General features: G+C 42.4%; 1 pseudogene; it reads left to right on the top strand.

The window, feature by feature from the left end:
* Positions 1 to 9,599: 9,599 nt before the first annotated feature.
* The window catches only part of LOC105821422, a 212,969-nt pseudogene continuing 207,865 nt past the window's right edge, over positions 9,600 to 14,703 (top strand).

Here is a 14,703-nt window from a genome sequence, read left to right as displayed (position 1 = left end):
ATAGAAAATCTTGAATATCAGACTGAGAGCTAAAACTTTATCCAGTTTTTCATGGAAAGCCATTCAAAGTTTTTATAGACAGGAGTGACAGGATGAAAAGAGTGTTTTGGTGAAACTAATCTGGCAACCAAAGGGGGGGGAGAACATTGAAAGCAGAGAATAGCAGGAAAGGTAAAAGAGATGAAGTTTTCAATAACAGGAAGGTTTACAACAGTCCTATGAGAGTTACTGATATTTCAGTTACTAGTTAATGTTCAAAGGGTTTATGTTTGTTTTATTTGCTTGATCTGAGGAAAAGCAGAAAAGGAAAAAAGGTGGTTTCTTCCTTCTGATGAACTTTGAAAGTTTATAGCAAAGAATGAAGGATTATCAGAAAACCCTCTGAGTGTAGGGTTCTAAGGGGTGATAATTCTGGGGAATTATCTTTTCATGTGACACCACTGAAACCAAGAGTAGAGGGAATCAAAGCAATGGGACTGCCACAATTTTTAACTTGTAACAGGAGGTATAGTCACAAACATCTAGCAGTAAGAGTAGCAAAAAGTACAATGGCAATTAGTACTACTTCTGAAATTGATAAATGAGGACTACATACTTTAAAATTTCTCTATTGCCTATTTTTTTAAAAACCCTAATGATAAAATTTGCTACATAAATGTAGATTTAGGTGAAGACCAAATTCTAACAAATTTAGAGTAGGATCAATTTCACACCCTTAATTTCATCAACTTTTCCTTCTATAGCACAGTACTTTTCAAATGTTACACAAATAGCATTCTTATCTTAATTTACATATGCATTTAATTGATTTAACTCATAAAGTTTCCTTCTTAGAATAGAAAAATGTTTTCTTTGCCTATGTAACCTTTCTATAACCAGCTCCTCGAAAGTGTTACCTATCAATTTAATATTATAGCAACACTTTGCCTTAAGATTAAAAATAAGAGTAAAGGCCAGGCGCGGTGGCTCACGCCTGTAATCCTAGCACTCTGGGAGGCTGAGGCGGGCGGATTGTTTGAGCTCAGGAGTTCGAGACCAGCCTGAGCAAGAGTGAGACCCCGTCTCTACTAAAATTAGAAAGAAATTAATCGGACTACTAAAAATATATACAAAAAAAAAAATTAGCCAGGCATGGTGGCGCATGCCTGTAGTCCCAGCTACTCAGGAGGCTGGGGCAGTAGGATCGCTTGAGCCCAGGAGTTTGAGGTTGCTGTGAGCTAGGATGACGCCACGGCACTCTAGCCTGGGCAACAGAGCCAGACTCTGTCTCAAAAAAAAAAAAAAAAAAAAGAGTAAAGCAAATTCTCATTTCTACTTTCTCTATATTAATGTTCAGTAGTTTTAAAATGCCAATTAAAAACTGATAAGCATCTAAATAAGGTACAAAAACTTACAATATTTGATTATTGTGATATAATTTCCAAAATTAAACATTCTTGAAATAAATTATACATACTGTTTCATAATCAATTTCATACTGTATCAAACATTCATATTCAGAAGCAATGTTTGCTTACATTTTGTAAAATCTATTTGCCATGATTTAATGATCTTATCTAACATGTTTATAGAAACAGAAACAATAAAGGTATAACAATGAACAAACCAAGAATTACTAGTTTATTTCACTCATAACAGTTTAATCAAAAACCATCTGCATTGCTTTCTAAAACACCAAAAAGGTCTGTCATATCAATATATTTAGTTAAAATAAAACAAACTTTTATACAAGGCTGATGCCAAGGCATTGTTTAAAACAGCAAAAAGGCAGAAATAATCTAATTGTCTAATGATAGGAATTAGTTGAATAAAATACAATGCAATCTTTCAAATGGTCATACAGACCTATGTTTACTAACCTGGAAAGATACCTAGCCACGAAAATAGATTATAAACAAACAAAAAAAAAACCAGTATGATCTCTTTTGTGATGAATATACATAAACTTATGCTCACATAAAGTCTAAGTGGATAGATACCCAGAAGTTAACCATGATACTTCTGAGTGTTGAGATTACAGGTGCTGTTTATTTTTCTGCTTACTTTTCAGTATTCTCTGAAATTTCCCAAGCAAAGTGCTATTTGCATAAATTAATGTGTATAATTCCAACTAACAAACTCCAAACTTTTTGCAAGGAAGCTTGCAAAATGCCCAAGGAATATCCAAAAATATCCTGGCATACAGCAAAAGGGAAAGTATTAGCAACAACATAACTAGAATTCTTTGTGAGCTGAGTACCCTAGAGGACTCCAGAGCTGCCAGGGCACCATCAAGGAGACTCAAGCCCTCCCATTTTTATTTGTATGACCTTGAGCTAGTCACTTATCATTTCTGGGCTCACTTTCTCTAACTATTAAAGGCAGTTATTACTTGCCTTTTCTAAATCAAAGAACTACTGAAAAGATGAAATGAGATAATGTGATACATTGTGAACTGCAAAGTACTATATTAATAGGATATTATTACTTAAACATTTAAAAAACAAGATGCTTAATGCTAGAACCAAATACTTTAGAAAACACTACAATCAATTCTATGAAGTAATGAATCAGTTTTGTTGTTGCTTTTAAAGGCCACATCTCATCATAAGCAGTTTCTCTGACACTCAGATACTTCTTCCCAGTTTCCACTACAAGCATGAGCTATTTTATTTTCTTATCCCTAGTTACCAGCAAGAAAGGGTAGAAATCACACGGAACTCAAAAGCCTCAGCAAGAACCCTGGAGCAGCATGTTGACGGAGTTCAACAGGAGAAACCCAAGGTTAATCAGCTATGGACTAGCCACTAAGCACTACTGCAATCAACAGGGATTACAAGAGACTCTTTGAAGAGAAAGACAATGAAATCACCCAGGAGAAAACACCAGATGAAAAGAAGGCGGTATTTCAAAACAATTATATGAAATACTTAAAAACTATACTGTAGTGTTTTATAAAATGTTTTTAAATACTGTTCATAAAAATGGTGACATAAAACAAAAGCCATCTAAATGTGGCACTTGACAAAAGAAAGTTCAAACCAAATCCATGAATAAACTGTCAGATTTACTTGCCTTTATCTGAAATAACAGCAAGCAAATTACACCACAAAGATCAAAATTGAGTGGCTATTTCTTGAAAATAAATAAGCAGAAAATGACAACAGAATTTACTGACAGACTTATACTTTTAAAAGTATGGGTTCTCTTCCCACTGAATTCCATTATTTACTCCACTAAAATGATGATGAACTTCTTCCCTCCCACTGTTCCTCCTGTAAGTTAAAATGGCAATATAACTTGGTTTGAGTTTTAATGCAAAAAACATTTGTTTTTAAAAAAAAGCACTTTAAAGAGGAGCTGCATGATGCTGTCAGATTAACTACCAAGATCATCTGGCCATCACACTCTCCTGCTTTTAATCTCCTAAAGATGATAAAATACTCTCTCCCCACATTCTTAAAATATCATTTATGGGTATTCTCCTAATGAAAAATTAAACTTTTCATAAACGTGCACAGAGAACTCATTTTGATATGTGTGACTCACAATCTAATTTTTATTGGCACTATCTTGAAGTGTTGCAGCTTGCACTATTCCTAGAGGGGATACAGATCTATGTGCTCTTCCCATCTGATCTTTGTAGATTCCTTATAGATTTAAAAGGACTCACTAAAAGGGCTATGAGGAAAATAACTACGAATATAATCCACAGCAAAATGAAGTGTGGGCTGTGAACTAAGATAATGGAAAAGTCATTGTTTACTCAAAGCTTCATAGTTGGAAGAATTATATTTTCATTTAAAATTTCAAAGAAATCTAGAGTTTTTAAAATTCTTACTCTGATTTTTCCTATCTTATTAAGGATGTATGATATTTACCTCCAAAAATCACAAACAAAAAACCTTCAGGAAATATCATTTCCAAAAGGAGTAGCTTTCAAACCTACTGCACATAAAATTATATATACACATTCTCAAATATCCATAGTAGGCGTTCCTGAGATCACCTCCTCCATCCCCCAAATAAGAACAGCAAATCTAACCACAATGAAGTATTAACCAAAATTTTTAACACAGCTATCACCAGCTAAGCAATTTATCACAGCTCCTCAAAGTCTCAGGCACATACAATGACATACCAACATGCCAAAACAGTTATTATAATTTGAAAAATTATACAACAGGAACATAAAAATAGAAAACAGTTCTTCTGGAAAAAGTCAAGTAAATTTGGTGAAAGCAAAAAAGGAGACCAATTTTAGCAAAATAACATTTCTTCTTAGTGTTTGGTGTTTATCTGATTCTTGCTCATTTTTGTAAAGAGAAACTTTACCTAACAAGACTCACACCAGGGATCTGATCTATCCCCAAAGGCACTTTCTTAAAATGGGAAAGAACAAAGAAGGAAATCTCCCAGCATGTGCTTTCCATACTAGTTTCTTTGGACAGCATCAAAAGTGACAATATTATAGTCCACACAAGCTTTTCAGCTTTACTCTACAGTGCATGTATAACAGAACTGATTAGCTATCATTCAAAAGGACTCCTGATAAATTAAATATTAGAAAGCAAAGATCAGAGCAACATAGTGACCATATTTTAAGAGAAAAATTATAGAAAATGTGTATCTTAAAGTTGTGTACTTTTTTATTTCAAGGGCTAATTATCTCCAAATATTCAAATATTCCTGAGGCTTTCTCATTTCAGTCAATAGTTTGAAACTGGAAAAAAAAAGACTATTCTAAATCCGTTCTCCCTTAAATAAATCTGCAATTATAAGTTAATCGAAAAAGAATGACACTCAACACCAATACCCTAACATACAAATCTTGGAATGTTAACATCGCGAAGTTATTAGGAGAAACGATCTTTCAGTGAGGCTTTTCTACAGGGAAAACTCTCCAGAAACAAATCTGACGCTTGGTGGCTAGAAATTGTCGTTCCATGATAATGGGGAAAAAAATTTAAATAATTTTTACTAATTATAAAAAGACTGTCCCTAAAGATTTACAATTGTATATCCCAGTCTCCACTCTGACAGAGATGTCAGTTCTCTGGGTCGAGATACAACCAGCTGCTTGGTTCACACACACAGGAAGCCAGAGAAGGGAATATCGCATTCAGAGGCTCGAAATAATACGCGTTAGTTAAGAACTGCTTGCTACTAAACCAAAATTATTCAAGCGGAGCCCCATTTGTCACAATCCAATCGCAAGGGTTCCACCTCCCTCCCCCAACTGCTTGTGTAGTGGTATATCTGCTTCGGTAAAGAAGCCATCATCAGGTAAAGATTGGGGTGGGAGAAAAAGCGGGGAAAAGGAGGCACCCTTTCATCTAATTTCGCGAGGCGTGAGTAATTGGTACAGTTGAGAGGAACGGAGGAACGTTCTATTTATTGGGGGTTGGAGTAGGATGAGGGGAGAATTTCGTTCAAATCAACATGGCCAGCAAGATGTCCCTACAAACAAAAGGCAACAGGGGGATATAAACACGAACCATTCACCTCCATCAGCTATAGCATCGCCATCATGGTGTGTGCGGAGACCCCCAAAGGCTCCTCTCACCCTCCACACCAGCCAAAGCAAGAGAAGGGAGAGAGGTAGCTGCATCTCACCACCCACCACTGCTTCCAAATACACACTCTTCGAGGGGGTTTCTCCCCCGGCTCCCCGGAATCTGAGAGGAAGAGTAACGTCCCGCCTAGACAGCCTCTCCCGCTACCCTTCGGCCGAACCCCAATGCCGGCCTGGGGCTTGCTAAACTTTACCGGAGCTTTTCCCCCACATCCCCACCCCATCGCCCCAGGATCGCGCCTCCCACAAGCGGGGTACCCCGGGCACCTCCTGACAGGAGGGCAACCGGGGAAAGCCGAGTCCGGGGCGGGGGCGGTAAGGATCCACGGAGGGGCGGGGCGGCCGGAGCCAAGTTCCCGGGGGTCTGAGGAGAGCGCCTGACAGGAGCCCGGGACTGCCAAGGAGGAAGAGGAAGCGGCGACAGGGAGCTTTCCCAGTCCCCCCTACAAGAACACCCTGCCCCCAGCCCCAGCTCCCCATGGGGGGCGGGGAGGCTGACTGGAAGGTGAGGCAGCCGAGCCCTGGGCACAGCCGCAGCCCCTACCTCCCGACTCCCTATCTCTTCCCCCGCCACCCCCGCCAGAGGCGCCCACAACAATAACACGCCGGGGACGACCCGTCAGCGCCCCCGAGGCACCCGGGGCCCGCGGCCCGCCGCAGCCGGGCCCCCTATGCTGGGGCCAGGCGCGCCTCTTTCCCTACAACTCCAGGCCCGGGTGGAGTCAGACCCGAGCCGCCCCCCAGGGTCGGACCCATCCCCCCCGGCACCACCGGCGCCGTCTCCGCGGCCGAATATTAGAAGTGAATTCGAGCTGCGCTTTACCTTTAGTTCCGCACTGTCCGCCATCTTGCGTCTGTCAGCGCAAGCGCAGTGAACCTCGCCGGGGGCCGCCGCTAGACCCTCCCCTCTGGCCGGCCTGGCCCCGCCCCGCCCCGCCCCTCCACCTTCCCGGCCCGCCCAGGCCTCCTCCCAGCTCCGGGCGCTCGGCGCCCCGCCCCGGGCACGCACAGCAGCGAGACAGGCACGTACCATTTAAATAATGGCGCCAAGCGGCGAGTTTTGACAGTTACTCCCCCCTTGGCCTCCCTGCCCCCCATTCTCGCCCGGCTAGCGCCTCCAGGGAAGGGCCGGTGCAAGAAGGATGCTGGCCCGAGCCCCGCCCCTCCGCGGTCCGCGGAACACTTCTGCCGAGTTTCGGTGCCTGCAGTCGCAGAAACAATATGTCCCCTCCCCCAGTCAGCAAGCTTTTTCGGCACCTGCTACCTGCGAGGCTACCAGTGGGCTAAAAATAACAATCCGTTACATTTAAGGAGCACTTGATGAAACATTTCTAGGTTTATTGGCTCAGATACTCCTCACGATAACGTGGTGAGAGGTAGGCAAGAGAGAGATTATAATTCCCATGGTATAGATTCAGAAATGAAATCTCAGATAGGAAAAGTAACTTGCCCAAACAAGTACTTAACAGGGTGGCCTAAGACAAAATTCTGAAGACATCCATTCATTAACATTTTTGTGTCAACAAGTATTAGTGACTATCTGCTGGCCCTGCACTATGTATGGCCTAAATACAAATTGGGAAATTAGACAAGGTCCCTGACTTCCTGTCATTCTCTAATGGGGGAACAGACAAGTGAACTAAAAAATGTAGTTACATGGTGATGAGTACCAGAAAGGAGCAAAAGGTCCGGTGAGAGAGAAAAAGGGTTTGGGAGATGTACTTAATCCTAGGGGGGTTTTCTCCGCTAAATTTATGTTAAATAGACTTGATGGAAGAATTATTTCATTCCTTTTCCTATCTATTAAAAGCCTCCAGGCCGGGGAGGGTGGCTCAAGCCGGTAATCCTAGCACTCTGGGGAGGCCGAGGCAGGAGGATCGCTGAAGGTCAGGAGTTCAAGACCAGCCTGAGCAAGAGGAGACCCCATTTCTACTAAAAATAGAAAGAAATTAGCTGGACAACTAAAAATATATAGAAAAAAAGCATGCCTGTAGTCCCAGCTGCTCGGGAGGCTGAGGCAGGAGGATCACTTGAGCCCAGGAGTTTGAGGTTGCTGTGAGCTAGGCTGACGCCAGGGCACTCTAGCCCAGACAACAGAGCAAGACTCTGTCTCCAAAAAAAAAAAAAATCCTCCTATATACCTGCTCCTCAAACCCCACTTTTTGCTGATCAACTTTGCCTCAGAGCTCATGGAAAAATTAAAGATATCAGGCATGAATTCCCTTATCTTCTCACCATCAAAATTACTTTTACCTGTATAGCAACATTTGAGTTCCTACGAATGAGATGTCCCTATGCCTATGAAGGCCAGTCCCTCCACCGGTGACCCCAATTCCTTTCACTCTCCCATTTCTAAGGATTTTACTGCTATTAATACAATTACCTCCCCCTCCAGAATCATTGTTTTTTTCCTCTCAATTGAATTACTCTTATCAGCATATGAACATACTGAAATTCCTCCTATCTAAAATAAACCTCCCTCCACTCCAAAATCACTTCCAGCAACTGTTCTAATTTGTCTGCTATCTGCTCTGCATACGTGCTCAGAGAGAGGCTTTTCAAGATCTCTCTGGGGTGCTTGTTCCCACTTCCTCACTTCACATTCACTTCTCAACTTACCGTGATCCAGCTTTGGCGTCCATCATCATAATCATCAAGGTTATTAATAATCTTGTTTCCAAAACCAATTGTCAATTCTCTATTCATATCTAAATTGACCTCTCAGCAGAATTTCAAACAATTGACATTCTTCCTTCCTCTTAAAACACTTTCCCCCCTGAACTTCCCTCCACATCACACTGTCCTGATATTCCTATTCCCTCACTGGGCCTATTATTCAATATACTTTGCTGATTTCTCCTCTTTGGCTTAATCTTTAAATGTTGGATGACTCTAGTGCTCAGTTCTTGATATCTTCTCTACTTGCTCTGTTCTCAACCTAGGTGAGAGTGTGACCAAAACAAAGAGCATTGGTGCTACTCTCCGTTACCATGATTCTGGCTTTCCAGACTCAACACATCATTCACGGGTTACAGTGTCCTTATGATCATGCATTTCATTGTTTTTGTCCTTCTAGCTGAAAAGAGACCATTTGACATTCAACAGATGGCTGCATGCAAACATTTAAAACTTTCTGAGAGGATATAGCACACCAGGGAAACTACTGTTTTGTTTGTTTTTGTTTGGAAACAGGGTCTCGCTCTGTCACCTGGGCTACAGTGCAGTGGTGTCATCATAGCTCACTGCAACCTCAAACTCCTGGGCTTAAGTGATTCTCATGCCTCGGCCTCCTGAGTAGCTAGGACTATAGGCAGGCCATCATACCCTGGCTAATTTTCCTATTTTTTGTAGAGACAGGGCCTAGCTACATTTCCCTGGCTGGTCTCCATCTCCTGGCCTCAAGCAATTCTCCCAAAAGTGCTAGGATTACAGGCATGAGCCACTGTGCCTGGCCGGAAACTACTAAACTACTATGACTATCAGGATGATAATACCAATAGTTTCGAGTATGCTTCTTAGCTAGGATTGCCTAGCTGAACCAAACCAACTAAAATTAAATAGATCAAAGAATGAGCCAGATGAGAAATCTGCCTGTTTTAACCAAGAAGCCTGTTTGTTAACTTTTTGCAGTGGAGTCTCTACAATACCTGATGTATTTATCAATATGCAACAAGAAGTATGAGCAACTGCACAGATTTCTCCCTTTTCAGTTAGTAGGTAGCAATCCTATCATCTGCATCCCAAGAATGGGTTAAATTAAAGCAGGGTGCTAACTCTGTAAAAGAGACCGCTATTACAATTTGAACAAATAGCTGCATTAGAGATGTTGTTAAAGTTACCCACTAGGTGGACTAAAACTCTCTTAGGTCTCTGCTCCTCCCACTTGACAGACTGCCATCTTCTCATGCAGCGCCATTCTTGTCCCTGAGACACCGCGGTGAAAGTGAAGGTTGGAGTAAACAGATTTGGCCATATTGGGCACCTGGTCACCACTGCTGCTTTTAACTCTGGCAAAGTGGATATTGTCACCATCAATGATTCCTTCATTGACCTCAACTACATGGTCTACGTGTTCCAGTATGATTCCACCTATGGCAAGTTCCATAGCACAGTCAAGGCTGAGAACAGGAAGCTTGTCATCAATGGAGATCTCAGAACTATCTTCCAGGAGTAAGATCCCACCAAAATCAAATGGGCTGATGCTGGCACTGATTATGTGTGTTGTGGAGTCCACTGGTATCTGGGTCATGGCCACTGGGTCATGATCTCTGCCCCCTCTGCTGATGACCCCAGATTTTCAATGGGCATGATCCACGAGAAGTACAAAAACAACCTTGCAGTCATCAGCAATGCCTCCTGCAACACCAACTACTTACCCCCCTGGCCAAAGTCATCCATCCATGATAACTTTGGCATCATGGAGGGACTCATGACAGCAGTCCATGCCTCACTACCACCCAGAAGACCATGGATGGCCCCTCTGGGAAGCTGTGGCATGATTGCCACAGGGCTCTCCAGAACATCATCCCTTTTTCAACTGGCACTGCCAGGGCTGTGGACAAGGTCATCTCTAAGCTGAACAGAAAGGTCACTGGCATGCCCTTCTGTGTCCACACCGCCAATATGTCAGCTGTAGACCTGCTGTCTGGAGAGACCTGCCAAATATGATGATATCAAGAAGGTGGTGAAGCAGGTATCAGAGGGCCCCCTCAGGGAAATCTCGGGCTTCACTGAGCCCCTGATTGTTTCCTCCAACCTTAACAGTGACACCCACTCTTCTACCTTCAACGCTGGGGCTGGCATTGCCCTCAATGACCACTTTGTCAAGCTCATTTCCTGGTATGACAATGAATTTGGCTACAGCAACAGGGTGGTAGACCTTATGGTCCACATGGCCTCCAATGTGGAACAAAAGGTAAGAGTTCCTGGACCTATGGTCCTCAACCCCCAGGCCATGGCCCAGTACCAGTCCATGGCCTGTTAGGAAACAGGCCACACATCACCACCTGAGCTCCACACCACACCTCCCTGCCACCCAGGGCACCCTCCCACCCCACCCCCACCCCCACCCCCCATCCCTCCTGGTCCGTGGAAAAATTATCTTCCATGAAACCAGTCCCTGGTGCCAAAAAGGTTGGGGACCACTGCCCTGGACCACCACCCCTAATGAGAGGATGGAGACACCTTCAGCTTCTGGGGAGTCCCTGTCCCACTCAGTCCCCAACCACACTGAGAATCTCCCCTTGACACAGTTTCCAAGCCAGACCTCTTGAAGAATGGGAGTGGCCTAGGGAGCCCCACATGACATGTACCATCAATAAAGTTCCCTATACTCAGACAAAAAAAAAGGCCTCTCTTGGGTCCTGTAAAGATTTAGATTTGGGCCGGGAGCAGTGGTTCACACCTGTAATCCTAGCACTCTGGGAGGCCGAGGCAGGAGGATGGCTTCAGCTCAGGAGTTTGAGACCAGCCTGAGCAACATAGCAAGACCCGGTCTCTACTAAAAATAGAAAAATTAGCCAGGTGGAGTGGTGTGCGCCTGTAGTCCCAGCTACTCAGGAGGCTGAGGCAGGAGGATCACTTGAGCCCAGAGGTTTGAGATTGCTGTGAGCTAGGCTGATGCCACTACACTCTAACCCTGGAGACAGAACAAGACTCTGTCTCAAAAAAAAAAAAAAGATTTGGGTTTGACATGCTACACTTTATAAAGTTACCCACAAAAACTACTGATTGTGAAATTCTAACTAAACATTATTCTACCAAGTGAAAGAGGTGAGCAAGGAAAAATTAAGAAGAGTAAGAGTATCATCAAGGACTTATTCGGACAGTCCTGGGAAGAGCCCTCCACAGTGTGAAGACAGCAACTTCTTGTCCTGGGTTGCAATTTCAGTGTCTGTGGTTGTGGAATCAGGTGTTCTGGTAAAATCTCTGTGTGACTTCTACATCAGGCATGAGACTTGTCCCTTAAAGTTTATATTGCTTGGCAGTTTTTGTTCTTAGTGGAGAGCCGTAGCCAGATATTGATGGAATCTAGAAGAATTTAGGATCCAATCTGGTCTATAGGTATATAATAAAAACTCAAAAACAATCAACAGGGCTATAATCTAATAACAAATATACTCTAGTTTCCTTCTGAAACATACTTCTTCTCTCTACACTCACTCCCATTTCTACCAAAGATAATCATGGTAAAACCAATTTGTTTGTAAAATAAGTTTAGTCTGAAACTTGGCTTGATTATTTACATAAGTGCAGCAAGAATAACCACACAGGCTCCTTTCAAATTTTCTTTGCCGGAAATTTTAACCAAGGAATCTCATTTTGGACTTTAAAAAACCTCTTGATGCTAGGATGTCAAACCAAGGCAGACATCAGACTTTGCCTGCAGCATCTAATATCTGGAGGTTTCTGGGCCTGCAAGGAAGTGACAACTTCTTATTCACTGACTATAAGGCTGGGAATCCTTGAAAACAGGCATTCTATGCACATTTTAAAATAGGATATTTCAGTCAAAGCCTTGGTAATACAACTAATGTTTCCAGTTGAATCCTGTTACAGAGAACAGATTCTTATTGAACTTATGCAAATAATGATATTATCATAAAATAAGAATACTCATGATAGTTGCCAAATTTTCGAGGGATCAAGTAGGGAGGAAAAACAAATGTTTCCGTTTTTGTTGACAAACATATGCCTTACCAAATTGTTATAAGCTATCAGTAGCTTAAAATTTTTAAAAAAATGTTCCTTAAGTCTTGAAAAAAAAATTAAAAGAACCAACAATGTTTCAAATAAAAAAGCTGTAAAAACATCCTTGATTTCTCTCTTTCATTCACCTCCCGCCTCCGCTCCATCAGCCAGTCCAGCTGACTCCATTCGAAAACGTACCCAGCCGGTCCATTTCACTCCGTCTCCACTACCAGCACCCAGCGCTGCTTGCTTTGGCACCCATTCCAACCTGCCACTCTGGCATCTGGACTGGGGGAAAGCTACTCAACTGAAAGGGCCGCATTATGACTTCCGCGGCCCTAGGCACTTTACCCTTCTTGGACCTTTTGGTATGACAAAAATATATACAGTTGACCCTTGAACAACACTGTGGATTCACTTACATGCGAATTATCTTCTGCCTCTGCCACCTCTGAAAGCAAGACCAAAGCCTCCTCTTCCTCCTCCTCCTCAGCCTACTCAATGTGAGGACAATGGGGATGAAGACCCCTATGATGATTCACTTCCACTTAATGAACAGTGAAAATATTTTCTTTTCTTTATGATTTTCTTAATAACATTTTCTTTTCTCTGGCTTATTTTAGTGTAAGAATACAATATATTCTCTATTTATGGTATATATAACATAGAAAATATGTGTTTATTGACTGTTTATGTTATTGATAAGATGTCTGGTCAACAGTAGGCTATTAGTAGTTAAGTTTTGGGAGAGTCAAAAGTTACACATGGATTTTCTACTGCATGGGGCGTTGGCACCTCTAAGCCCTGCATTGTGCAAGGGTCAACTGTATTGGGGTTTTGTCCCTTATTTCTGGCACAGGGTTCTAAAACATCTGGAATCTCCTAATAAGAGTGTCTTTTGTTATTCATAACAAGCCCCTTTCAATCATACCTGTGTTTATTCTAACGAGGTGACTCAGAGTGGGGCCTCTAGGTAGCTTCAGGATGGATGCTGGTCATCACGAAAATTAGCGGGTGGGAACTTTCAGCATCACGCACTCCACCCTGACTTCCAGGTAGAGGAGGGGGCTGGAGATTGATTTATAAAAACTCTTCAGCCAGAGATGGAAGAGGTTCTGGGTTGGTGAGCACACGGGAGTACTGGAGGGAAGGGCAAGAGGGCGTGGGAGCTCTGCACAACCTCCCTCCATACTTTGCCCTGTGCATCTCTTCCGTTTGGCTGTTTCTGAGTTGTATCCTTCATAATAAACTGATAAATGTAAGTAAAATGTTGTCCTGAGTCCAATGAGTCTTTTTAGTGGACTATCAAAACTGAGGAAGGAATTGTAGGAACCCTTGAATTCATAGTTGGTCAGTCAAAAGTACAAGTGGCCTGAGGATCTTGTAACTGTTGTCTGAAGTGGGGGTAATCTTGTGGGACTGAGCCTTTAACTTGTGGGGTTTGTACTAACTCCTGGCTTTAGTGTCAGAATGTAATTGAATTGTAGGATACCCAGTTGCTGTTAGAGAATTGGAGAATTGGTGTGGAAAGTCACCATGTATTTCGTGTGAGAAATAATATCAGAGGCACCTTCTTCTATAAAAGCTATTAAAAATTGTATTTTAAAACTGTGTTGCTCTAAATACAAATATGAGTTGATTATACTTAATTTTTTCTTCTTATTTTAAAACAGTCAAAGCAGGCCAGGTGAGGTGGCTCATGCCTGTAATTGTAGCATTCTTGGAGGCTGAGAGGGGAGGATTGCTTGAGCTCAGGAGTTCAAGATCAGCCTGAACAAGGGCGAGACCCTGTCTCTAGTAAAAATAGAAAAAAAAATTAGCCTGGTGTGGTGGCACACACCCATAGTCCCAGTTACTTGGGAGGCTGAGGCAGGAGGATCACTTAAGCCCAGGAGTTTGAGGTTGCATTGAGTTACAATGATCCCACTGCACTCTACCCAGGGCAACATAGTGAGACTTTGTCTCAAAAAGAAAAAAAAAAGAGTCAAAGCATTTTCATGAGACCCTTTCATGATCTTCACCCAACACACAAAAAATAACTGAAAATTAATCACAGACCTAAATTTTAAAAATTAAAATCACGGAATTCCTAGAAGAAAATTTAAAAGTAAATCTCTATGACTCTGGGTTAGACATAGCCTTCTTAGATATGGATCACACATATGTTGCTGGTAGAAATGGTACAGCAACTATGAAAAATAGTTTGGCAGCACCTTTGAAAACAAACGTACTTACCATAAAACTTGGCAATTGCACTCCTGAGCAGAGAAATAAAGACATTTTCACACAGGAGACTGTATGAGAATGTTCTCAGCAGCTTTGTTTATAAGAGCCCCAAACTAGAAACTAGCCAGGCATGGTGGCACTCACCTGTAGTCCTAGCTACTTGGGAGTCTGAGGCAGGAGGATTGCTTGAGCCCAGGAGTTCAAAACTGCAGTGAGCTATGATTGCACCAATG

Source organism: Propithecus coquereli, unplaced genomic scaffold, assembly GCF_000956105.1.
Source record: "Propithecus coquereli isolate 6110/MARCELLA unplaced genomic scaffold, Pcoq_1.0 Scaffold573, whole genome shotgun sequence".
Classification (NCBI taxonomy): domain Eukaryota; kingdom Metazoa; phylum Chordata; class Mammalia; order Primates; family Indriidae; genus Propithecus; species Propithecus coquereli.
The sequence above is the reverse complement of the archived record's forward strand: the minus strand, read 5'-3'. Positions and strand labels throughout refer to the sequence as shown.